Source organism: Eucalyptus grandis, chromosome 7, assembly GCF_016545825.1.
Source record: "Eucalyptus grandis isolate ANBG69807.140 chromosome 7, ASM1654582v1, whole genome shotgun sequence".
Taxonomy (NCBI): domain Eukaryota; kingdom Viridiplantae; phylum Streptophyta; class Magnoliopsida; order Myrtales; family Myrtaceae; genus Eucalyptus; species Eucalyptus grandis.
Genome location: NC_052618.1, coordinates 54541985 through 54565645, shown reverse-complemented (window position 1 = coordinate 54565645; position 23661 = coordinate 54541985). Strand labels below are relative to the sequence as shown.

At 39.8% G+C, this 23661-nt stretch overlaps 1 long non-coding RNA gene across 1 annotated transcript; it reads right to left on the bottom strand.

Annotated features, from left to right (window-relative positions):
* Positions 1–19992: 19992 nt before the first annotated feature.
* Positions 19993–21653, bottom strand: LOC120295597. Its single transcript, XR_005552964.1, has 2 exons — positions 20891–21653; positions 19993–20780 (listed from the first exon to the last, which is right to left on the bottom strand). It is a non-coding gene; the product is annotated as an uncharacterized LOC120295597 (long non-coding RNA).
* Positions 21654–23661: the final 2008 nt, after the last annotated feature.

The following is a 23661-nucleotide window of genomic DNA, read 5'->3' as shown; positions in this document are numbered from 1 at the left end:
CTTTTTCTATCGACTCGCAACCGGGCCAGATCTCGCATCTCGAGTATCCTAGAAGATTAAAGTCTCCCTTCTTGGGATACCAGAGACCGATGCTTGAAGATGAGGCAACGTATTTGATAACACGTTTTACCGCACTTTGAGATGGGATTCTCTCGGGATCGATTGAAACCTAGCACAAATGCAAACACTCAACAAAATATCGGTCTAGAAACGGTAAGATAAAGAAGTGAGCCGATCATGCTCCCTGTACAGCTTTTGATCTACTTTCTTCCCTTCTTCATCCTTGTCTATCTTCGAGAACATGACATTGGTATGTCGGTCTTTTTGCACTTTTCCAATCCAAACCTTTTGACAAGGTCATTCGCATATTTTTCTTGATGAATAAAAGTTCCTTCCTTCATTTGTTTAACTTGGAGTCCAAGAAAGAATGTTAATTCTCCCATCATACTCATTTCAAACTCATCCCGCATAGTCTTAGAAAATTTCTTGCATAGACTTTCATTAGATGATCCAAAAATAATATTGTCCACATATATTTGAACAAGTAAAAAGCTTTTGCTTTCCTTTTTGATAAACAAAGTAGTATCTACTTTACCTTTGACAAAACCATTATGTAATAAGAATTTACTTAGTATGTCGTACCATGCTCGAGGTACTTGCTTTAAACCATACAAGGCCTTTTTCAGTCTAAAGACTGAGTCTAGCTTCTTTGGGTCTTCAAACCCAGGTGGTTGTTCCACATAGACTTCCTCATGGATGAATCCATTTAGGAATGCACTTTTGACGTCCATTTGGAATAACCTGAAATTTTTATAACAAGCAAACGCAAGTAATAGACAAATAGCTTCTAACCTTGCTACTTGGAGCGTAAGTCTCATCATAGTCTATTCCTTCTTCTTGCGTATATCCTTTGGCCACGAGTCTTGCTTTGTTTTCGTACGACTTTTCCTTCTTCATTCATCTTGTTCCGAATACCCATTTGGTTCCAATAATTTTTACCTTTTGGTTTAGATGTCAATTCCCAGACATCATTGATGTTGAATTGTCTGAGTTCTTCTTGCATAGCTTCGATCCAACTTTCATCAGATAAAGCTTCTTCTATGCTTTTTGGTTCGATTTCAGAAATGAGAGCCACAGCACTAGATTCTTCATGCCTTTTGATCGGTGCGGATTCCTTCATTGATTTCGCCAATAATGAGATCTTTAGGATGACTGGATTTATGCTTCCGCATTCTTGGTTGTTCTTCCTAGTTGATGATCTCTTTCTTTGTTTGAATCTTCATGTGCTTCTTGATGTTGGACTTCCGAGACCGAGATGCTTCTTGAGTTGTAAGCATTGGAAGGTCGGAGTAGGTTCAAACTCTTCATACCGAGTCCAAATTTGGATTCATCTTGCATTGAGTCTTGGAATTTAACATTCGTTGATTCCTCCACTAACCGGCTTTTCTTGTTGTAGACTCTGAGGCGTTGCTTGATGTAGAATATCCAAGGAAGATGCCTTCATATGATCTTTCTTCAAACTTACCAACTCTATCATTTGCATTTTCAAAATAAAGCATTTGCAACCAAACACATGAAAGTATGAAACAATAGGCTCTTTTCCTTTGAACAATTCATAGGGGTTTTCTCCAAAATAGGTCTTAAAAAGACTCTATTTATAATATAGCATCTTTGTTGAAACAGACTTCAGCCCAAAATCGTGAAGAAATTTTGCTTTCAATTAAAAGTGTTCTAGCCATTTCTTGAAGAGATCTATTCTTTCTTTCCACAACTCCGTTTTGCTCTGGAGTATATGGAGAGGAAAACATATGATTAAAACCAGATTTATCACAAAATTTCGTAAAATCTTTATTTTCAAATTCACTTCCATGATCTGTTCTTATGCTTGAAATTGCACATCCTTTTTCATTTTGAACCTTTTTGGCAAATTTTTCAAAATACGAAAAGGTTTCTGACTTACTTGAAAGAAAATATACCCAAGTAAAACGGGAGTAATCATCCACAATTACTAGGCAATATTTCTTACCTCCAATGCTCTGGGTTCTAGTTGGTCCGAAGAGATCCATATGAAGTAACTGTAGTACATGATTAGTAGAAACATGGTTTATTTGCTTAAATGAATTTCTTACCTGCTTTCGAGAATGCATGGAGTGCATGAATCAGACTTTTGGTATGGCAATTTAGGTAGACCTCGAACAAGCTTCTTTGATGAGATTTTGGCTAATTGTTTCATATTGACATGGCCAAGCTTTCGTGCCATAAGACTGCTTCATCTTGAATTGAGATTAGGCATTGTGCTTCATTTGGTTTTACATCAAGAAGGTAGATATTTCCATGTCTTCGACCCATGAAAGACTGAGTTGAGTCTTTGCTAATTCCAGAACACGTGCCTTCTTGAAAGGAGATCTTGAAACCAGTATCACACAATTGGCTAATGCTTAGAAGATTGTAGTTGAGTCCTTCCACTAGAGAGACATTGCTTATTGTGAGATTTCCAATTTTCACAGTTCCAAAACCCACAATGCTTCCTTTGCTGTTTCCACCAAATGAAACTTTTCCACCATTCACTTGAACAATCTTTATGAAGCAATTTGAGTCTCCTGTCATGTGTCTTGAACATCCATTTGTCAAGATACCACTTCACTTTCTTTTTGACAGAGACCCGTATTCAAAGAAGAGTCTCACGCTTTCTTTGGTACCCAAATTTTCTTGGGTCCTTGGCGTTAGTAGAATAAGCATTACTAGGCCATACTTTCTTAACAGGCTTCCAAACCATAGGACATTCTTTTTCAAAATGATCCCATTTGTTACACTTTGAACACCTTAGAGCACTTCGACCTACGTACTTTACAAAGACTTTCTTGAAATGATTTTTGTAAGTCTCCTTTGTTGGTCTTTTCTTAATTCTTTCTTTTACTTTTGGAAAATCAATTAAAGGAATTGTTTCTGCTGTCATACCCAAACCAAACTTGTTAAAGTAAGGTCTTTGACTGAAAGAACTTTTTCAAGTTTTTCAGACCCTATTGAAAATTTCTTTGAAATATTTGATAAGTCAGTTTTTAAGAAAGCATTTTCTTTTGAAAGTTTATCTTCATTCTCCTTAAGAGTTGAAAAATTCAAGTCTAAACTTTTCACTTTTTCTTCTAAAATATTTTCCTTTTGTTTTAAAACTAAGTTTTCCTTTTCGGTTCGGAAATCCTTTTTAGAGAAGTCTTAAGACTAAAACATAGTTCATCAATGTATTTAGAGACTTTGACAGGAATTTTATAATCACTTACCTCACATTCACTGTCTGAGTCTGATCCAGAGTCTGAGTCTGATTGTGCCATCAGACATAGGTTGGCATATTCCTCATCACTTTCTTCACACTCGTATCGCTCCAAGTTTCGGCTTTGAGAGCTTTTCGAGACTTTTCAGCTTTTCCTCTTTTCTTCTTCGGGAGAGGACAATTTGGTCTCGATGTGTCCCTTTTCTTACATTCGAAGCAAACTACATCTTTGTTTGGTTCCTCATTATCAACAAACTTGGTTTGCTGTTTCGAAGACTTTGTTTCCTTGAGTTGAACCTTCTTCCTTTTCTATTCAACTTTCGAACCTTCTAATCATAAGAGCAAGCTCCTCATCATCCGATCTTCTTGCAGTACGTATCATCGAATCATCGTTAGATTTTAATGCAATGGATTTCTTACCTCTTGGATCTTCGTCTTCATTAATTCGTTCCACTTCATAAGATGAAGAGTTCCAATCAGCTCGTCTACGAGATAATGGCATAATTCTTTGCGTCTCTCTTATTGAAGTCTTTATATGATTTCAATCCTTGGAGAGTCCACGCAAAAGTAGCTTGTTCACCTTCATAGGATCAGAAATTTTCTGTCCTTGATTCTCAAGGCCATTGACAATATCGTAAAATGGCTAAACATGTCGGTTATAGATTCTCCTTGTTTCATTTTGAAGGCTTCATATTGACCAAGGAGAATGTTGATTCTGGTCTCCTTCACTCGGTCCGTCCCTTCATAAGTGATATGTAATCTCGGTCCCTGACTTCTTTTGCTGTATCACAAGAAGATATTCTGTTATATTCAGTTGGTGATAAAGCACAATATAAAGAGTAAATTGCTTTTGCATCGAGTGCTTGTCTCTTGTTTATCTCTTCTTGAGACATTCCGCCGGGTTCAATGATTTCTTTTCCTCTTTCGGATGCGATGCAGTGAGTAGGAGTAATTCCTCTTTCCACCACATCCCATTCCGAGGATCCTTTGATCGTAGAAAAGCTTTCATCTTGTTTTTCCAGATGTTGTAATCCTTTCCATCAAAGTAGGGTGGTCTTGTATTGCTTTGCCCTTCCACCAGCCCGGTGCTAGCATACTAGCCATGGATCTTTTTTACTCAAGTAAAACACTTCAAATAAAGTAAGAACACAAGCTCTGATACCAATTGAAAATACTAGTACGAGTACCTAGAGGGGGGTGAATAGGTTTATGAAAATTTTCTTGCAGTTTGCGCAATACTTAGACAGATGAAGGATTAAAAATCAATCGTAAGACCGAGTAAAGGGAAGAGAAAATTAAACACAAGGTTTATAGTGGTTCGGCTTGATTCAAGCCTATGTCCACTCTTTCGCACCGACAGTAGATTGGCTGGATTCCACTATGAACAAAGAGATGTTACAAAGTGTTGATCTTCCTTGATTTCTCGATGTAGATGATCTACTACACTCGCTCAAGGTATCACCAAGTACAAACACTCTGTGTATACAATTTCACTCGAATTGTCTCGACTAACAATCAAGGTTCTTCAGACTGGAATTTATCTATCGATCACACACTTAAAACAACTAGAACGTCTTCCTTTTATACTCCTTTATGCCATCATAGCCGTTGGCACTTACCAAAGGAATTCCTCCAATCTACCCGTTGGACGGAATCAATTAAGAAGATCATCCGAGCTATTTAAGGAATCGATGATAGCCCATCAATCCTGTTCGCCCATACAATCGGATTTTGGTTTCCAAGAATAGAACATTCCAAGAATGTTTCGTCGACCATCGATCTTCAATTGATCTTAGATAAGAATCAAAAGAATCCGAAATGATTATCCAACCAAGGGATCTATTCCAGAGGATTGGATCAAATCCCCAACCATATACTTCGGCTTCGGATATCCTACGCCACTGGATTAGAAAGACTGTCAGTGAGAATAATCTTGAGTCTTGAGTCTTGAGATTACAAAGTCTTGAGACTTTAAACCAATGATATCAAGACTAGACTGATAGAAATGTTTTGTCAGCTTCAAAATCTTCGGAAAGATTTCTCCAACACTTTTGCGCGATTGCTCTTGTTTAAATTGTTATTAAATTCTCTATATAAAACGTGATCAAGCCCGAGCGAGCCGACATTGGCATTTTGTGCTTAAGAGGAGAATTGCTTGATCATGTCAGCGGCGGCGACCGTCGTGCGACGGTCGTGCGGCGGTCGTGCGGTGGTCGTGCGACGGTCGTGCGGCGATCGTGCAGAATCCGACGGTCCATGAATATGAAGAAAAAACAAATAAATACAAAAATTTATAAATTTTTACCAAACGCATTTCTATTATTTTTCTATTCTAAGAATATAAATTTTGTATAATTACCAAACACATTATTTTACTCAGAAATTGTTTCCATAGTAGAAATAGAAAAAAACTAGTTTTGAAAAGAAATAGTTCCCTAGAATAAAAATGTCGACATGTGCACCCTAAGATGGCAATGATCCCCCTTTAAGTGTTTCCTTTGTAGCTTACATTTAGACTTGTAACGGAATTGGTCCCACTAAGAAAAAATTCACCAAGCGAATATTTCCCCGATCTACTTTTCACTTTTTACACGCAGTTGAAGGTCCATAAAGCAGCCGTAAGTTGCTTCGATGCGTTTGGGTCTCCTTCCTAAGTTTCCAGCACTCATTTGCTTAATGCATTTGCAAAATTGCAGACAAAAAAAAAAAAAAAAAAGCAAGCAAGAGTGAGAAAGTAATCTCATAATTAAGGAGTGAATCTCTAATAGATGAGTAAGTCTTAACGTTATGTCACAACTATGTACCTTTTAATATATAAGTGATAGACATAATCAATTCGAAGTTATGGCCTAGCACCAATCTAAAAGTTTTTGCTTGGCCGCTCTTGATTAAAATGTCATTAAATCTTCTATATAAAACATGACCAAGCTTGAGCGAGCAGATGTTGGCACTTTGGGCTTAAGAAGAGAATACCAAGCATGCCCATTTTAGCCTATAGGTTGGATAAGTTTAATCGGACATAGTAGACTGTCATACTCATGATCACCTTTAATAAGAGATTAATTTCATATTAAACGTGAGCTATTTAATATATACTTTTCATTAAGATCATTTTGTCTTTTTCATGGAAAAATCATGCAATTATTAATTGCTTGTGAGTAATGAGACCTCTGAATTAGCAGAAATATTCTTTTATCTATCTAGAATTAGTGAATTCTCATTTGTTCAACATAAAAACAGCATGTGCGACCATTTCTATTGATAATATCCCATCTAATTAATAACTTTAAATTCAGGACAATAACATAATTTTTGTGGTGAGTACATTATTCATCTCGTGGTGAGTATATATTGAGATGACTTTCATTACAATTAATTATTTGTTTGTAAATAACTTTTTATCCGATTTAGTAAGCATTATAATGATCCAATAAAATTCTGCTATTTAGAATAAACTGGGCTAAGAATTAGAATCTGTTTATGGGCACAAGATATGCGAGCCAGGAATCGCCCTGCACGTATTCACAAAGCTGGTGAGGTCGGGCGCGCTCCTTGTAGATTTGTTTGCTACCTGCAAAAGTGCAGCACGCAAACGAAGTCTGACCCTGATTAGGACACGCAAAAAAGGCTTAAGCAATTAAAGGCCACGGTAGCCGAAACAAATCATGACGAGACAAGAATAAGCAAGCTATTTACCCTCAAATTCAAAGATCTGTGAGCTACAGTGAGTTTCGAGGAGGGCTTTCCCATTCATGAAACATCAACAGAAAAGACAACCTTCGTAGGGGGGCGATCAAAGATGCATTGTTAAAGCAACAGAATTAAAGTAGACAAGGCGGGAATCTATCGTTGACACCTGCCCCGTGCCTTCTACAATTAGGCTGCCTGCTAAAGTGCAGCACGAATTAAAACGGATAGTGGTCTTCAAAGAATAATTGGTTATAGCATGAATCGAGACCATTTAGCCGATTTCATGCATATTGGCGTGTGACTGGATCGGCTTGGACCCCCACCCATTCAAGAGGCATTTGAAGTAATTCAGTCGCGATAATACTTTTTTATTTAAATTTATGTGGTGGGTATAACATCTTTGCTGCTCCACTATCACTCTACAAAATAGACATAAGTGAATATATACAAATCAATATAAAAGATTATCATTACACTATCATTATCGATCTTCTAATGTGTCATAGAGAAGTAATGCACAGCTTCTACTATACAAAGGTTGAATTTCAAGGGGCAATCAAGTAGTCCATGCCAAATGGAATGGACCTCCCTCCCCAACCACCTGCCTCAACAAAGATATATTATCTCCTTTATGTGGAATATCTCTCTCTCTCCCTCAAAAATTGATTTCCAACAACATATACGTTTTCTTCACCGAAAAAATAAAGGAGAGAGGACTATACACTTTCCCCAAAGAGAGAGAGAGATTTTACATAAAGGAGAATATAGATTTCGTCCATGCAGTCTCTGAGCTAATGAACCCACTAGTGTTCGAAAGGCTTTAAGGATAACTGGTGAATATTAGGAAATATGCTTGGATCGATTTTTTTTTGCGGGCACAAACGCAATACGTATTTTCCGACGGTTTTTGTCAGAAGTCGAAGCAAGGGACGAAGCAAGATTCGGAAGAGGAGGAAGAAGACAAAGGAACAGATTTGGGGAGAATTTCTTTTCTGTGTATTTTTCTATATCTCGACAATGTACATCAATGAACAATTATAATACAAGGTGTATACTAAAAAAAGGCAAAGTAATATCATACATATCAATCTAAATCAATCTAGCTTTTAGATTGATTCTATAAAATCAAGATCGGATCAATTAGTATCCGAAGATCTTCTGCATATCTTCCAATACTCCTCCTCAAGCTGGTGGCTTGTAAATGTCCAAGACACCTAGCTTGCTTAATAGATATGCATGCTGTCTTTGACACAACGCTTTGGTAAACACATCCGCAGGCTGTTCAGCAGTTCCAATCCCTCTTGTCTCAATTGTTCATTCTTGAATCTTCTCCCGAGTGAAATGACAATCCACTTCTATGTGCTTAGTTCTCTCGTGAATTACAGGATTCGCTGCAAGCTTCAGGGCCGATTCGTTGTCACAGTATAACTTTGTCGGTCCTTTCAATTGTACTCCAAGGTCACTGAGCAATCTTTGTATCCACACAACTTCTCATGTGGTTTTTGCCATGGCCCGATACTCTGCCTCAGCTGATGATAGAGAAACTGTTGCTTGCTTCTTGGTTTTCCATGAGAGGAGGGAATCTCCAAGCTTAATACAGAAGCCAGTTATGGATCTTCGACTCATAGGACATGTCGCATAGTCCGCATCGCAATATGCTGTCATTTCCATGTTGCATTTTATGGATAAAAGTATTCCGAGTCCTGGACATTCCTTCAAATACTTGACCACCTTCAGAGCGGCATTCATGTGAGATTCTTTCGGTTTGTGCATGAATTGACTCAGATTCTGCACCGCATATGATATATCAGGCCTGGTCATAGTTAGGTATATAAGTTTTCCAACGAGCTTCTGGTAACTCGTCGGATCCTGTAGTATAGGATCATCTTGAAATGTTCCCCCAGCATGATCTGCTGTAGTTAGCCTGACGTTCTGTTCGATTGGAATGACAGCTGGCCTACACCCTGATAATCCGGCCTCTGATACAATCTCTAATACAAACTTCCTCTGACTGAGAGAAATCCCTTGGTGAGATCGCGCGATCTCAATCCCAAGGAAATATTTTGGTGCTCCCAGATTTTTTATATGAAAAGCGGTATGCAAGTATTTTAAGACTCTCTACTGCAGCTTCATCGTTTCCCGTGATAAGAATGTCATCTACATAAATCATTAAGTAGATAGATGACGTACCTTTGGTCCATGTAAACAAGGCACAATCGTACTTTGATTGTTTGAAGTTGGCATTGGTGAGAGCATTGGCAAATTTAGCATACTATTGTCTGGAAGCCTGTTTCAACCCATAGAGGGATTTACGGAGACGACATACTTTATCCTCCCCCTGTCTCCGTAAGCCCTGAGGAATGTCCATGTAAATTTCTTCATCCAGATCACCATGAAGAAAGGCGTTGTGGACGTCCATTTGGTGTAACGACCAATCATGGATTGCTGCAACGGATAAGAATGATCGAACAGTGACATCCTTGGCAACTGGAGAAAAAGTTTCGTTATAATCAAAACCTTCGCGTTGTGTATATCCTTTCGCCACCAATCGAGCTTTGTATCGTTCAATGGATCTATCAGCTCTATATTTTATTTTGTAGACCCACTTGCATCCTATGGACTTCCTATCTCGAGGAAGATTAACCATCTCCCATGTTTGATTATCGGCCAACGCTTGTAATTTTGCTGTCATTGCCTTTTGCCACCGTGGGTCTTTGGATGCCTCATCATAACTAGACGGTTCTTTTTCATCGGATATACGACTAATGCAACATTTATGTTCCGACAAAAGTCTTTCAAAGGAAACATAATAAGATGTCGGATAGTTAATACTGGTCCATTAAGTGAGGCACGAACATAATCTTTAGTCCATGTCGATGGTCTCGTGGCTCTCTTCGAACGTCGTTGATGGTCCGTTGGTGGTGGAGGAGGAGATATTTCTGCAGCATTTTTTTCTGCATGATTAGCATAATCATTCTCAATGTTGGATGAAGCAGTGGGTATGATGTCCAATGTCTCTGTCTGTGGTGACTGATCAAATGATGGTGGGACGACTTGCCCCGGTGACGCAGCGAGAAAATATTCAGGAGATAGATTATCTTCAATTGGAAATTGATGTGAGCTATTTGAGATATTCAAATCCCCGTAGTCTCCCGGAATGGAAAGACAGTTTAGTGAAATATGACATCTCTGCTCACGAAAAATTCCCTTGTTGATGGATCCAAAATGTAATACCCCTTCTGTAGGTTAAGGTAACCCATAAAAATGCATTTCCTTGCTCGTGGACCCATTTTATCTCGAGGTCCCACAGTTGTAGCATAACATAAACAACCGAAGACTCGTAGATGATCTACTGCTGGTTTTTTTTCATAAAGTAACTCAAAAGGTGACTTACCAGCTAAGATCCGAGTAGGCATACAGTTGATGAGGTAGGCTGCAGTAAGGACACAATCTCCCCAATATGTTGCTGGTATGGATCCCTGAAACTTTAAAGCGCGTGTGACTTCTAGCAAGTGACGATGCTTACGTTCCACTACTCCATTCTGTTGTGGAGTATAAACACAAGAGCTTTCATGTAGAATGCCATGAACCAGGAAGAGTGATATGCATTCATGACTAAAAAACTCCTTTCCATTGTCAGTCCTTATTCGCAAGATTGACTTCCCAAATTGATTTTTAGTCAGGATAATGAATGTCTTCAAATGAGATGGAACCTGTGCTTTTGACTGCATCAAGAATACCCATGTGGCTCAAGAGTGATCATCAACAATAGTGAGAAAATATCGTGAACCGTCACGATGTGCTGTGTGATATGGCCCCTAAACATCCACATGAATTAAGGAAATGACATTATTGGAACGTTTTGCATTGGAAGGGAAAGCTGCACGAGATTGTTTTGCTAGAGGGCAAACATGAAAGTTAGGGTATGGAAAGAAGGTACTATGTCCCATTCATGAATGCAAAAGAAAATCTTTATTATTGGCAATGAAGTTACACAATGACATTTTATTGAAAGGAATTGAACCATGATGACTTGAAGTGCTGGTCCAGAAATATAGACCTTTAGAAACATTACCCAAGCCCATCAATTTCCCAGTCGAAAGAGCCTGAAAAAGACATGTGTCAGCATCAAAGAGTATTTGACAAGAGTTTTCTTTGCAGACTTTGGACACGGAAATGAGGTTGAACCGGAATTGTGGGACATAAAGGACATTTTGCAGGATAATTTGGGGGCTTAATTGAACAGTCCCTGTCAATGTGACATGAGTAATATTTCCATTTGGAAGTTCTACAGAAATAGGTTCCTCCAATTCCCTATTCTTTTTTGAAAAAAAGCTCAGATCACAAATAATATGATCACTTGCTCCTGAGTCAATTATCCATGCCCTTTTTGAAATTGAGTTTATTAGGCAGTGAGATATACCTGAGAAGCTTCCCCCTATTTTTCCAATGTCTGCTTTTTGTAATGCCTGCATCAATTGCTGATATTGTCCATTGGTAATGGGCCAGTCACTACTTATCCCAGTAGGTCCGGTCACCTGGTAAGCTGCAGAGTATTCTCTCATTTTTCCTTTTTCTCCTGGCTTTCTATGTAATTTCCAGCAATTATCTATAGTATGGTGCAGACGTTTACAGTGCTCACAGTACAATTTACCTTTCCCTTTTGAATTTTGGCTGAAATTTCGTATGGAAAAAATCTGACTGTCGGATCCCTTGATTCCCAAATTATCTCCACCGTCCAATCCAGCGAACAGATCAACTCTTTGCGGACCGTCAGATCTTCGGGAAAAATCGGAGCCGTCAGATATCCTCGAGAGATCTGTGCCGTCGGATCGCCTGATTAAATCCTGGCCATAGTTTCCATCCCTTTTAAGGGTTCGTTCAGCCATTTCGAACCCTAGACCTTCGCGATTCTCCCGAGCTAGGGTTTTCGCCCCCAATTCTTTCCCGCGGCGTTCTCTGCGGAGGGCGAGGGCTACGGCGTCGCCTCCTCGCGTCTGTTCCGGAGCCGTGAGTCGCTGGCTCTCCTCTTGGACAGCCAGCTGGAAAATCCGGCCGAGGGGCGACACGGGGTCCATCGCCAGAATCTGCGATCTAAAGGTTAGGTAAGATTCATTCAAAATCAAGAGAAATCGAGTGGATTTCTCCCTTTCCGTCATTGATCTGACTGCCTGAGTGTCTCTGGGGGTCCCTCGAGCTCGTTCCAGAGTGATGAGAGTTTGTTGTACACTGCTGTGATTGACATGTTTCCTTGTTTGAGATCCGTGAGTTCCTGCATGAGACAAAAAAATTTTGCTCGATCTAACTTTCCGTACATCTCTTTGATGTTGTCCCACATGGTTTTTGAATCTTCGGTCGGTGGGAGGCCTGCTACGACGTGCTGGGAGACACGGTTGCCGATCCAGTGCAGATCGGGCGATTGCACTTTCTCCAGTGCCTTGCCAGCCTCTCGTCCGACAGGGGATCGGCACGGTTCCATCGAGGAAACCGTCCTTATCCTTTGTTGCAAGAGCCCTCCGGAAGTCTTGTGACCACTTGCTGTAATTCTCTGGCCTGGTCAGTTGCAGACTGATGAGTCGCACTTCTAGACCCTTGGCGGTAGACACATGCAAGGGGTCCCCTGGTTTCGGTCGGCCGATGATAGTCGCAATCGGATACGGAAAGAAATTGGATGGAAAATTTGGGTTCGGGTAGGGATTCGTCCCTGTGCCCAACCCATCGAATCCATATCCATGCCCCGCATTGAAGAGACCCGGGTGAAGGTTTGTTCCCGATCCCGCTTCTCCAGACCCGCTTCTCGGTTTTGTCTCGGTGGCTGAGTTTGCCTCGCTTGCGGTTGGTAGACCTCCATCGAGCTGAACACTGCTCTGGTAATTCATTACCCCCGGCAATGATGGATTCGGGCCTTGCCCGACGTACCATGGATAAGGTACCCATTGGTAAGATTGGCCCGGAATGGGCTGCCCCACATTCGCCTGAGCCGGGAACATTTGCCATTGTTACTGTGTCGTGGTATTTGCAGGTACCACATCGGTGTTGCGGCCTTGTGTCTCCACCGTCGGTGTGACATTGCCTGTGGAAGGAATTCCAGTGCTGACAGGAGGTAGGTTTTCTGGATTCATGGTAAGTAAATCCTCTCCGCTTCTTCTCCCTTCTTACAATAATTGATTCTCTCGTAATAAGACGTAGAAATGTCTTGCAGATTCAAACGAAAGCAATCTGGTGCGGAAGTTGGAGCTTAGAGCCGTAGCTCTGATACCATGTCAGAAGTCGAAACAAGGGACGAAGCAAGATTCGAAAGAGGAGGAAGAAGACAAAGGAACAGATTTGGGGAGAATTTCTTTTTTGTGTATTTTTCTATATCTCGACAATGTACATCAATGAACAATTATAATACAAGGTGTATACTAAAAAAAGGCAATGTAATATCATACATATCAATCTAAATCAATCTAGATTTTAGATTGATTCTATAAAATCAAGATCGGATCAATTAGTATCCGAAGATCTTCTGCATAGCTTCCAATAGTTTTCATGGCTTGAGAGGCAAGGAGCTCTTGACTTAATTGCAAGGGCACAAGCAAATTGCGATATGATTTCTTCCAACTCATGGCTTTTAACATCTGCATCTCTTCAACCCAAGAAAACTCCCGAGTATCATCCAAACCAAAGTCTTTCCTCTAGACTCCCAATTTGCAAAGTGTATATTAATCAACATTTCATTGAAAACTACAATGTGGGTTCTTAACTTTTTTTCACGAACACATTCAACTTTGCTCGCACGTGTCTCAAATTATTTTGGCGACTTCAATTATCACCATTGCCGTAACGAGTCCACGCAAGATCCACAAACAGTTCTTTGAAAAGGTATGGGCTCCAGCCATCCTGGGCTATAATCTTCGAAGAACAGAGGGTTGGATGAATCGGAATCCCGTGTATGGCCTTGATTTTTTTTTTAAAGGGAAAATAGTAACAAATTTTTTACCATTCGATATGTTTAGGGTTAATACTATAAAAAATTCAAGTTGATATACTCGTAATATATTTATCTTAAACTAATTTTCGCGACACCAAAAATCTCAAAAGTTAGACCCGTGCTACATTTGCTGCAAACTAATTTCACGTCGCAAAAAATTCTAAGCATGTACACTCATATGTTAATTTCCATCCAATTTTCCCATTAAATCGCTGACTTGCGAGACACATGACAAGCAACTCAGATAATTGGCATGTGATGTAGAAATTCAACATAAATAGGTCTCCTGAACGACGTCATTTTGGGAAAACCTAATGTTAAAAAAAATATATGAACTGAGAATATGCCAAAATCTACTAGTTATACCCTAAGAACTCCCTCTTGTTTTGAAAATTTACTAAAATCCTCAATGTTCCTCAATTTTGCCCTAAGATTTTGATAGATCTGTTACGGGTGCACCGGTTTAGAGAATAGCATGTGTATACCAGTATTGATTTTTTTTATAAAACGAAAATTAATTTGGGAAAAATATGATAGAAGTATGTCAATTTATGATTTTTGATGGTATTAACTTTAATATTTTTTTTTATAGGATCACAAGTTTATAGCACTTTTTCTCTCCATAAATTGGAACCGTCCGGGCAAAAGTCCTCCGAAAAAAAATGCCAAGAACGGTGCGAAAGTCTCAAATGCTAAAGGATTTGAGGACCCTTCGAATGTCCTGACTTCCGCAAGCATCGCTTACCTGCGGAGTTCTTCAGCTCGTTAGCGATGTTGAGCGCAATGTTAGTCATCGGCGCAATGTTAGTCTTCAGCAATTCGTGAAAGCGATGTTGAGCGCAATGTTAGTCATCAGCGCAATGTTAGTCTTCAGCAATTCGTGAAAGCGATGTTGAGCGCAATGTTAGTCATCGGCGCAATGTTAGTCTTCAGCAATTCGTGAAAGCGATGTTGAGCGCAATGTTAGTCATCGGCGCAATGTTAGTCTTCAGCAAAAGATGTTCGTGGAAAAAGAAGATGTTCGTGAAAGCGATATTGAGCGCAATGTTAGTCGTCGGCGCAATGTTAGTCTTCAGCAAAAGATGTTCGTGGAAAAAGAAGATGTTCGTGAAAGCGCTATTGAGCGCAATGTTAGTCGTCGGCGCAATGTTAGTCTTCGGCATAAGCCGCATAAGGAGATGTTCGTGGAAAGCGCTCAACAAGATGTTCGCGGAAAGCGATGTTGAGCGCAATTTAGTCTTCGGCAAAAGATGTTATTCAGCAAAGGTAAACTTCCGCAGGCCAGTCTAAAAAGCGATAAGCCGCTTCGATGCGTTTATAAGAAACACAAGATTTCACTTCCCTCGGTCTCAAATGAACATCTTCTGAATATTCCCCTCTCTCTCTATCTGATCTCTCTCTGTCTCTCTCTTATTCTTTTCGAGCCTCTTGAAAGATTGGGCCTTGAGAGGGTCCTGCTCTTCCCAACCGAAACCTCCAACATTTGTGCAACATCATCTCTCTGATCCGTTAAACAATTACCTCCCTCTTGTGATATTGTTCCGCGGACATCATCGTGCAGGGGTACTTGTCCGAACGAGAGATGGCCTCTCGCTGGACTTTGGACCCTCGTTTGTGCCTCACCTCGTTCTTCCTCAATCTTGCTTCCCGTGTTCCATGGCTTGCATCATCATGCAACGACCAGATCCCAAACCGCACCACAGCTTCCGATTCCAACTCCGTCGTACTAGACATTGAGGATGGAGCCATACGCACGTTGAATGCGCATGGAACCAGAAGCACAACCACTGCCAGAACCTCTCAGACCAGAACTTTCGATTCGTCCCAGTCTGGCCCGGTTCACCTGATAGCAAAACTGTTCCAAAGACAGGAGCTGGGGAAGGAGGTGCTGGGGTTTGCAGTTCCCATGACCACGGGACTTCTCTTCAACCAGTACCAGGGGTTGACCCACCTCCAAGCCAGCGCAGTCGTACTCGCGCTCTCCATCGGGTTCACTGCCACATGGAACGGCAGGCTGCTGCGCGAGACATACCCTCCATTTGCAAGCGCATTGGAGTGTTTTGGAGTGGTGTCCGTCTTGGTCACCTTCTTCGGGCTGGTGAGCTCTTTTCTTCCGCCCAGCCTCACGTGGGCGTGTTGGCTGTGCTGTGGCTTGTCGTGCTTGCCCTTCCTCTTGTTACTTGTTCCTCCGACGGCGGTTGAGGAAGCGGGCAGCGCGGAACAGCGGGATGAAGGTATTGTTTAGCATGAACGCGCATGCCGGATTCAACAGTAGACATGGATATCTTCACTTGAGAAATGACCAATTGAAGTCATGCGTGCGTGCATCTTCATGTCCGTGTTGAACCAAAGATTGCGGTTTGTCGTTATTTCCATTTTGACATTTTCTTGAGATGTGTTTATAGGAGACTACTTCCTGTCGTCAGTAAATTAGTATTGCCTAAGTAATATAATTTTGTATGTTCTGTTCTTAGTTTGATCAAGTGGAGAAATCGTAAAATTATAATATTGGGATTGATTTATGAAATTGATATACTAAATGATATGGCAAATTATAGTCAGGTGTTGTATATGGTCCACTTATTTAACAGCTCCGCTTACAATCTCCCCAAATAGTCAGCATGCCAATTTTGCACATTAATCTCGATTTATATAGTATTATTACTAAAAAGTGTATGTCATAAATTGACCACTTGATCATCACTTCAGTTTGCTAAGGACCTTCAATGAGCGAAATAACTCAATTTTTTTTTTTTTGGCAAAATCTACCCAAAAACCTACTTGCACCATACATATGTATCGCCCCACTGAAGCACGTGGGGAGCTTGGGTGGTCGCAATCTTGCAACCATAGAGGTTGTGACCATTGCAAATGGCTATCCAACCTCAGTTCATCTGACCGCGGCGCGGGGCTACAGAGAACCCAATCGATTTTTTTTTTTACCTATTTACAGTTAATTTATCTTTTACATAGAAAAAAACATGTGATTAACAATGATTAGTTATTTTCGTGAGTTATAATAACTCTGATTAAAGAAAGATATTTTACCTATTTGAAGTTAAGAAATTCTCGGTTGATGGAAATTTTCAATATAAGAATAGCATGCGTGACCATTTCTATTGATAGTATCACTGTGTAGTTTTTTCAATTCAGAACTTTAACAAATTTTCTGTGGTGAGTAACTTATTCATCTTGCTCATTTCATATAGAATTGGTAACTTTAAGTAATTTCCATATATTTGTATGTATAACTTTTCACCAAAAAAAACTTTTCACCCAATTAATAAAGCATTTTAACGATCCAATCAAAATAAGCTATTTCGAATAAACTGGGCTAAGAATTTGAATCCATTGATGGGCATGAGATGCAATAGCCTGGTACGCACAGCACATTTGCAAAGGTCATGTGGTCCGATCGTCCATGCCCTATGCCCAGAGACACGAACTTTTAGGTTTGTTTTGGTTACCTCAAAAGTGCAGCAAAAACACTGATTGAGATGAATGCTACCAAAGTCTGGAAAGGATATATTTCTAAATATCTTAGGAACTTATTTCTCGGCCAAAGTACGTAGCAGCAATTTATAGATTGAAAAGAATGGCGGCGTTCCAGGAATCATTGGGCATAGCATGAATTGAGACCATTTGGTTGACTCCATGCATATTGGTTCGTGACAGGAGCAACTTGGACCCCTTGCCCATTTAGGAGGCATCTGAATTAATGTAGCCGTGGCAATGCCGTTTTATTTGCATTTCCACACTCCTACTCCACAATCGCTCAGCAAAGTAGAAACAAATGAATAAATATCGATCTTTGTAAAGATTACGACTACACTATAGATATTGATTTTCTAATTTACACACAGGACTATGCAGCTTTTAGTACACCTAGGCTCATTGCGTTGCTTCAATTTTGTATTATCATTAAGCAGCCTGTCTATAACATTGCATTTTACATCTGTGACTAGTACTAAGCACTCAAGCTCTCCGGGCCAAGCCAAGAAGAGAGCCACGACAAGAAAAAACTACCATCCCGGGGTTACTGAGTTTCCAGGAGGGTTTTCTCATACGTGATACATCAATGGAAAAGAAGATAAGGCATGAACTGGCAAATAGAAATTTGGGGAGTTGGGGAAACACGATCAAAAGCCATGAAGAGTTCCTTACCCTAGAGAGCTATTTCACGTGCCAAAAGTTGTTTTTATGTTCCATCTCTGTTTCGATCGCTTAAAAGAAAGATTTCCAACAATATACGTCCATTCACCAAAAAAGAAAGGACTATAGGCCATTTATTGCCTCAGCACGAAACAGAGTATCAGAAAGGCTTTAAGGATAAATGGCAAAACCCCCGGCCACCCTCCCATGTCTTCAAAATCCATACAACCCTGATACTCATACAAAACCATTGGGTGATATCCAACTTGGCCCTTTTTTATGAAATAAAATTTCATATAGTAGAGAAACAACCCTATAGATTATAAGACAAATGATAATAGGTAACCGGCGAGGACCCCAATAAAAGAGATCATCATCAGGGCCGGTCATGCGTGAAGGGATGTAGATATACCTTTGCCATTGCTCAAAGGGTTCCCTTGCGATATTTCTAAAATAAAGAAATAAAGAAAAAGAAACTCTAAATGGAAAAAGAAGGACGAGAGGCGAGAAGAAAAGACTCAATGCCCCAGCATAGAAAGGTGGCCAAAGATGGCTTACCTGCGGCGGCGGTAGATCTAGGCCATATCGTTTGCTGGACATTAGAAGTGTCGGCCGTTCCTCCCCACATGCAAACTTCACCACTAATCTCAAGTTTTTGCTTGGAAGCATCGCTTATTCCTTCGAGGGGATCTGCAGTGTAGACTTGATCCCATGGCACATCTAAATGATCTAAGATACCGAGCACCTTGATTGCTGAAAATGTATTTAAAGCTCTTTGCCACAGCCTATGGACATCCACAAGGTCCCAGCCCCCAGGGGCATACACCTTGACTGCTCAAAATGCATTTCAGTGTGTATTAGAATGGGATCGCTCTGTCGCTCCAGATCTATGGCTGAGCGCTTGGATTTGCACATCTTTTTTGGTTTTGATTGTTGTTTGGCTTGTAGGCGAGAATTCAATTGGGTCTTATGATTTCAAACTCAACCATTTACAATTAGATCTCGTATTAAAATTGGTTGTTGGTAGAACTGTAATAAAATCACTTGCCAAGGCCATAATACAGTGTGAGATCCATGGTCAAATTGTTAAAGTTTGAGATTTACCTTTTGCTTTTCAATCTAAAAGCCAACAAAAAAAAAACCAAAGAAAAAAAGAAGAGTGAAAGGAAGATGTAAAGCGCAGGATATTCAGCCTAACCCTCTCATCAACCACATCCCAGTTTTAAAGCAAAGGCGACATTGAAGATGACACAAAAGACGATTGATAGACATTAAAAAATGTTTGAATATTATGACTTTGACTTGGTCGATATGGAAAAATGAAATGACTGATTTCACCTTGCTGTAAATCAACATAGGATCAAAATAGAACAAAATGGTTATATTATGGGTTACCGACATCTCATCGCCAGCGGATGACTGCATTATTTTTGGTCGAATTTTTTTTGTAAGTTCAACTAGAACAATACTTAGAAATTGATGAGACATAATTGCTAAGCTATATTACTTTATGTGAGTTCAATATCCGATAACATGAGTCTCCCAACGACATCACGAAAGAATTTTTAGCTTGCCTCATCGCTGGATTGGTGCACTCGAATCACTTTGCCGGAGTAGGAACGCGCAAACACCACGTGTCGCAAAAGTAGAGAGAGACAGAAAAGGCAGGATAATGACTTCCGGGAGACTCTGGAGCAAATGGAGGTGGAAGGCTTCAAGATGAATCTGGGCAGTTTCCTAGCAGCTCGTCCCCTTTGTCCTTTTCACAAATTTCCTTAAAAGGTCCATTATGACGAGGAAACTTCCTGGAAATATAGATCTTGACCCCTCGAAACACGCCTGCAAGACTCATTAAAGATTCAACTTGGAAATGAGCGATTTTAGTCATTGTTTTTTTTTTTTTTTAAAACCCGTCTATGGTTTTTGGGGTAGGCAAGCCTCCGTGATGAACGTGGATGGTAGGAGAATCCAAGGGACTCCTCGAAAGAGCCAAGAAGAGCTAAGAAATCGGCTCTCTCTCTCTCTCTCTCACTAGTGATTGAGGTGTACGATCTCAGATTTCAAATGCAGACAAATTCCTAAATGTTGATATGTTAAATTGAATAAACAGTATTCGAAGATCATAATGAATTATAAGGAAAAGTTAAAAAACAGTGTCATCAATCTCTTTTTCTTTGAATTTGACAACATTATTTATACAACTAATCTTAACAATGACATAAATAAGCCTATCACAATATACAATATATATCACGATCAGTACTTTCTCTGAGATCTAATATCATGTCTCATAGTTTTTTTTTATGTGACTAATCTAACATGATAAGATGACTTCAGAAAATAATAATAACTCTATTCTTTCTTGCTAATGTATTCCCTTCCATTGAACTCAAGTCCAAAATCAAGTGAATTTACAGGGACGATCAAACGCCTCAACCGTAATGTACTTCATGAATTCACACCCTCAAAATAACATAACAGTGATATTTTGAATTAAAATGTAAGAATGTCAGAAAATGAAGTTCGGGGACAAACGTACAGTTTTATGGCAAAGTTGAGGGAGCAAAAACGAAATTAAAACCCATATCTCCTCCACGCTGTCTCTGAGGTAATGAATCTACTTTCGGCAGAAGTGCGAGGAAACCCTCAAGATGAAACATAGCGTCGGAAAGGCTTTAAGAACATAAATTTCCCCTGCGATTTTTTAAAAGAAAATGAAGCTCTAAATGGACAAAGAAAAATGAGAGCCGCGAAGAAAAAGACTCAATGCCCCAGCATAGAACGATGCCCAAAGACCGGCTTACCTGCAGCAGCAGCAGCTCCACTCCATATCCAAATGATCCAAGATAGAAAACCCTTTGATCGTTGAAAATGCATTTAAAGCCCTTTGCCACAGCCTTTGGGCGTACACCAGGTCCCAGCCTGCAGTGAAGAAATTTGAGTTAGCTCGCAATCAACATGTCTTGAATACTGATAAAAACTCGCCAGCTATGTACTATCGTCCTCGGATTAAGGCTCTGGGGAAATGCCTTGAATGTTTCCTCCCTGAGGCAATCGAAAAATCAATGTCAGACTCTCTACATACATGTGTTATGGAAAAAAGAAAAGAAAGCGGAGCAAAGATTAGGATGGTTGCACACTGATTGCAACAAACATCAGTGCCATCAGCATGCGGCTTCACTTTCTAAGTACTTCTGAATCTTTCATGCATGCTCTTTCACGTTGTTATGTTCCAACCTAAGCAAAACTAATATCTGGAGTTTCCGCACTTGAAAACAAGCACCGTAATCCTCAACCGCCAAAAAAAAGAAAAAGAAAACTGTAATTCAAGCGATCAAACAGATGAGAGACCACCAATCAACCAAGCGAAAAGGCACGCAGCCAGAACTACGATGACTTCATGGCATCATTTCAGGCATTAAACGTTCCATCGAATTTTCAACCCCTGGGTCGCAATTTGTTGAGCATCCGAACGAAGTTAAGCCTCCTCCGTGACATTTTTTAGAGCTTTTTGCATCTGATGGCACCAAACGTTCCAAAACCTTTATTCTTGTCGACCCAGAAGCAGGTTTTGCACCCCCAAAAGAAACAGAGGTAGGCAACAGCAAGGGGCATTTGATACGACTAAATCAAGACGCAAGAATTTAACCACTTTTACAATAGAAGGGAATCGAAGTGGAAAAAGAAGAAGCGAGAGATGCAGAGTGCCTTCCTTCGTAAAAGTAAAAATACAACAGATATACGTAAAAATATATATTGTCTGCTGCACCATGAGTACTGACTTTGCTAGTACACCGAATACAAGGATCCGTCAACAAGCAAGCGCAAATATTCGATTCACGAGGAAACGAGCGAACAGAGACGAATAAACGATAGAAGATGCCAAAGAGACGGACCTGCGAGGGGGTTTCGCTCGGTTCCAGTGGCCCTAGAGTTTCTCTGCGGAGAAGGTGAGACCTTGCTTTATATGTCGCAAATTGACATTTTTGACCTCGTTGCTGGGCTTTTATTTGGGCCGTACTTCCCACCCACTTAGGCTCAAGCCCACTTAGGCTCAAGTAATGCACCAGCCACGATTTGTGTCGACCCAAGATGCGAAGAAGGACGTTCTCGGAATATCGATGTGTGTTTAGGTCTCCTTCCTAAGTTTCGACTTTCGAGAACTCATAATGCTCTATGCATTTGCAAAATTAGAGAGAGAGAGAGAGAGAGAGAGAGAGAGAGAGAATAAGTAATCTCATAACAAAAGAGTAAGTCTTTAATAGATGAGGATACGCCAAAACAACATACCTTTCAACATATAAGTAATTGGCACTGATTTAAAAGTTTTTAGGCGGTCTTTTATTGGGTATTTCTGGCTTAAGAAGGGAATTGCTTATCCAAGTATGCCCATTTTAGCCTTTAGGTTGTGTAGGTCTAGTTGGGCATAGTAGACCGTTGGACCAATGATCACCTCCAAAAAAGATCAAGAAATTATCCAAGTGTATATGCAAATTAATACATACTTTTCATTATGGTCAAATTATCTTTTTCATGGAAAAAGCATGCAAATTCCAACAACTCGTGAGCAATGATACCTTTGAGTTAGGATAAATATTCTCTTACCAATATAGAGATAGTGAATTCTCATTTGTTCAACATAAAAATAGCAAGTGTGAGCATTTATACTAATAATATCCCCATCTATTTAATAATTTTCAATTCATATTTGCAACAAATTTTTTTGTTGTAAGTAAATTATTCATTTGGCTGTTAATTTCTTACACGGCTTTAAGTAACTTAATATATATTGACTTTCAATATAAATGATTATTTATATATAAATAACTTTTGACCTGATTCAGTAAGCATTTTAATGATATAACAAAAGTGAGCTATTCAACATAAACTGGGCTAAGAATTCGAATTCGTTTATGGCCATAGGATGCACGAGCCTTGAATCACCCTGCAAGCATTCATAAAGCTCATGTGGTCTGATCATCCATGGGGATGATCATCCATGTACTATACCCAGAGTCACGCACACTTCTAGATTTGTTCTGACTATTGCAAAAATGCAGCATAGACAATTGTTAGGATACTCAAGCAAAGTCTAGAAAAGGTAAACTTTCAAGTATCTCAAGAACCTATTTCTCGGCCAAAGTGCAGGGTTGCATTTTACAAATTAATATGGATAGTGGTGTTCAGTGATTCATGAATCGAGGCCATTTTGTTGACTTCGTGCATATTGGTTGGATCATTTGAATGCATACTGAATCGGGCAAAAAGTTATTTACATACCGTAAAAAATTATTTACATACAACTAATTGGTTATATGGATGTTATATACACACACATAAGCTACTTGAAGTTACCCATTCTCTATGAAATTATGAGCAAGATGAATAAGTTATCGAGAAATTACCTAAAAAGTCTTAAACCTATCGTGATTGTGCCAATTTAGTCATAAACTTATTTTTTTTGGCTAATTGAGCCCTAACCCTTCTGCAATTGTGCCAATTCAGTCCATCCACTTGAAATTGGCCGATCGGCATTGACGTAGCTGCCGATTGGCATCGGTCAGTCACTTTTTTC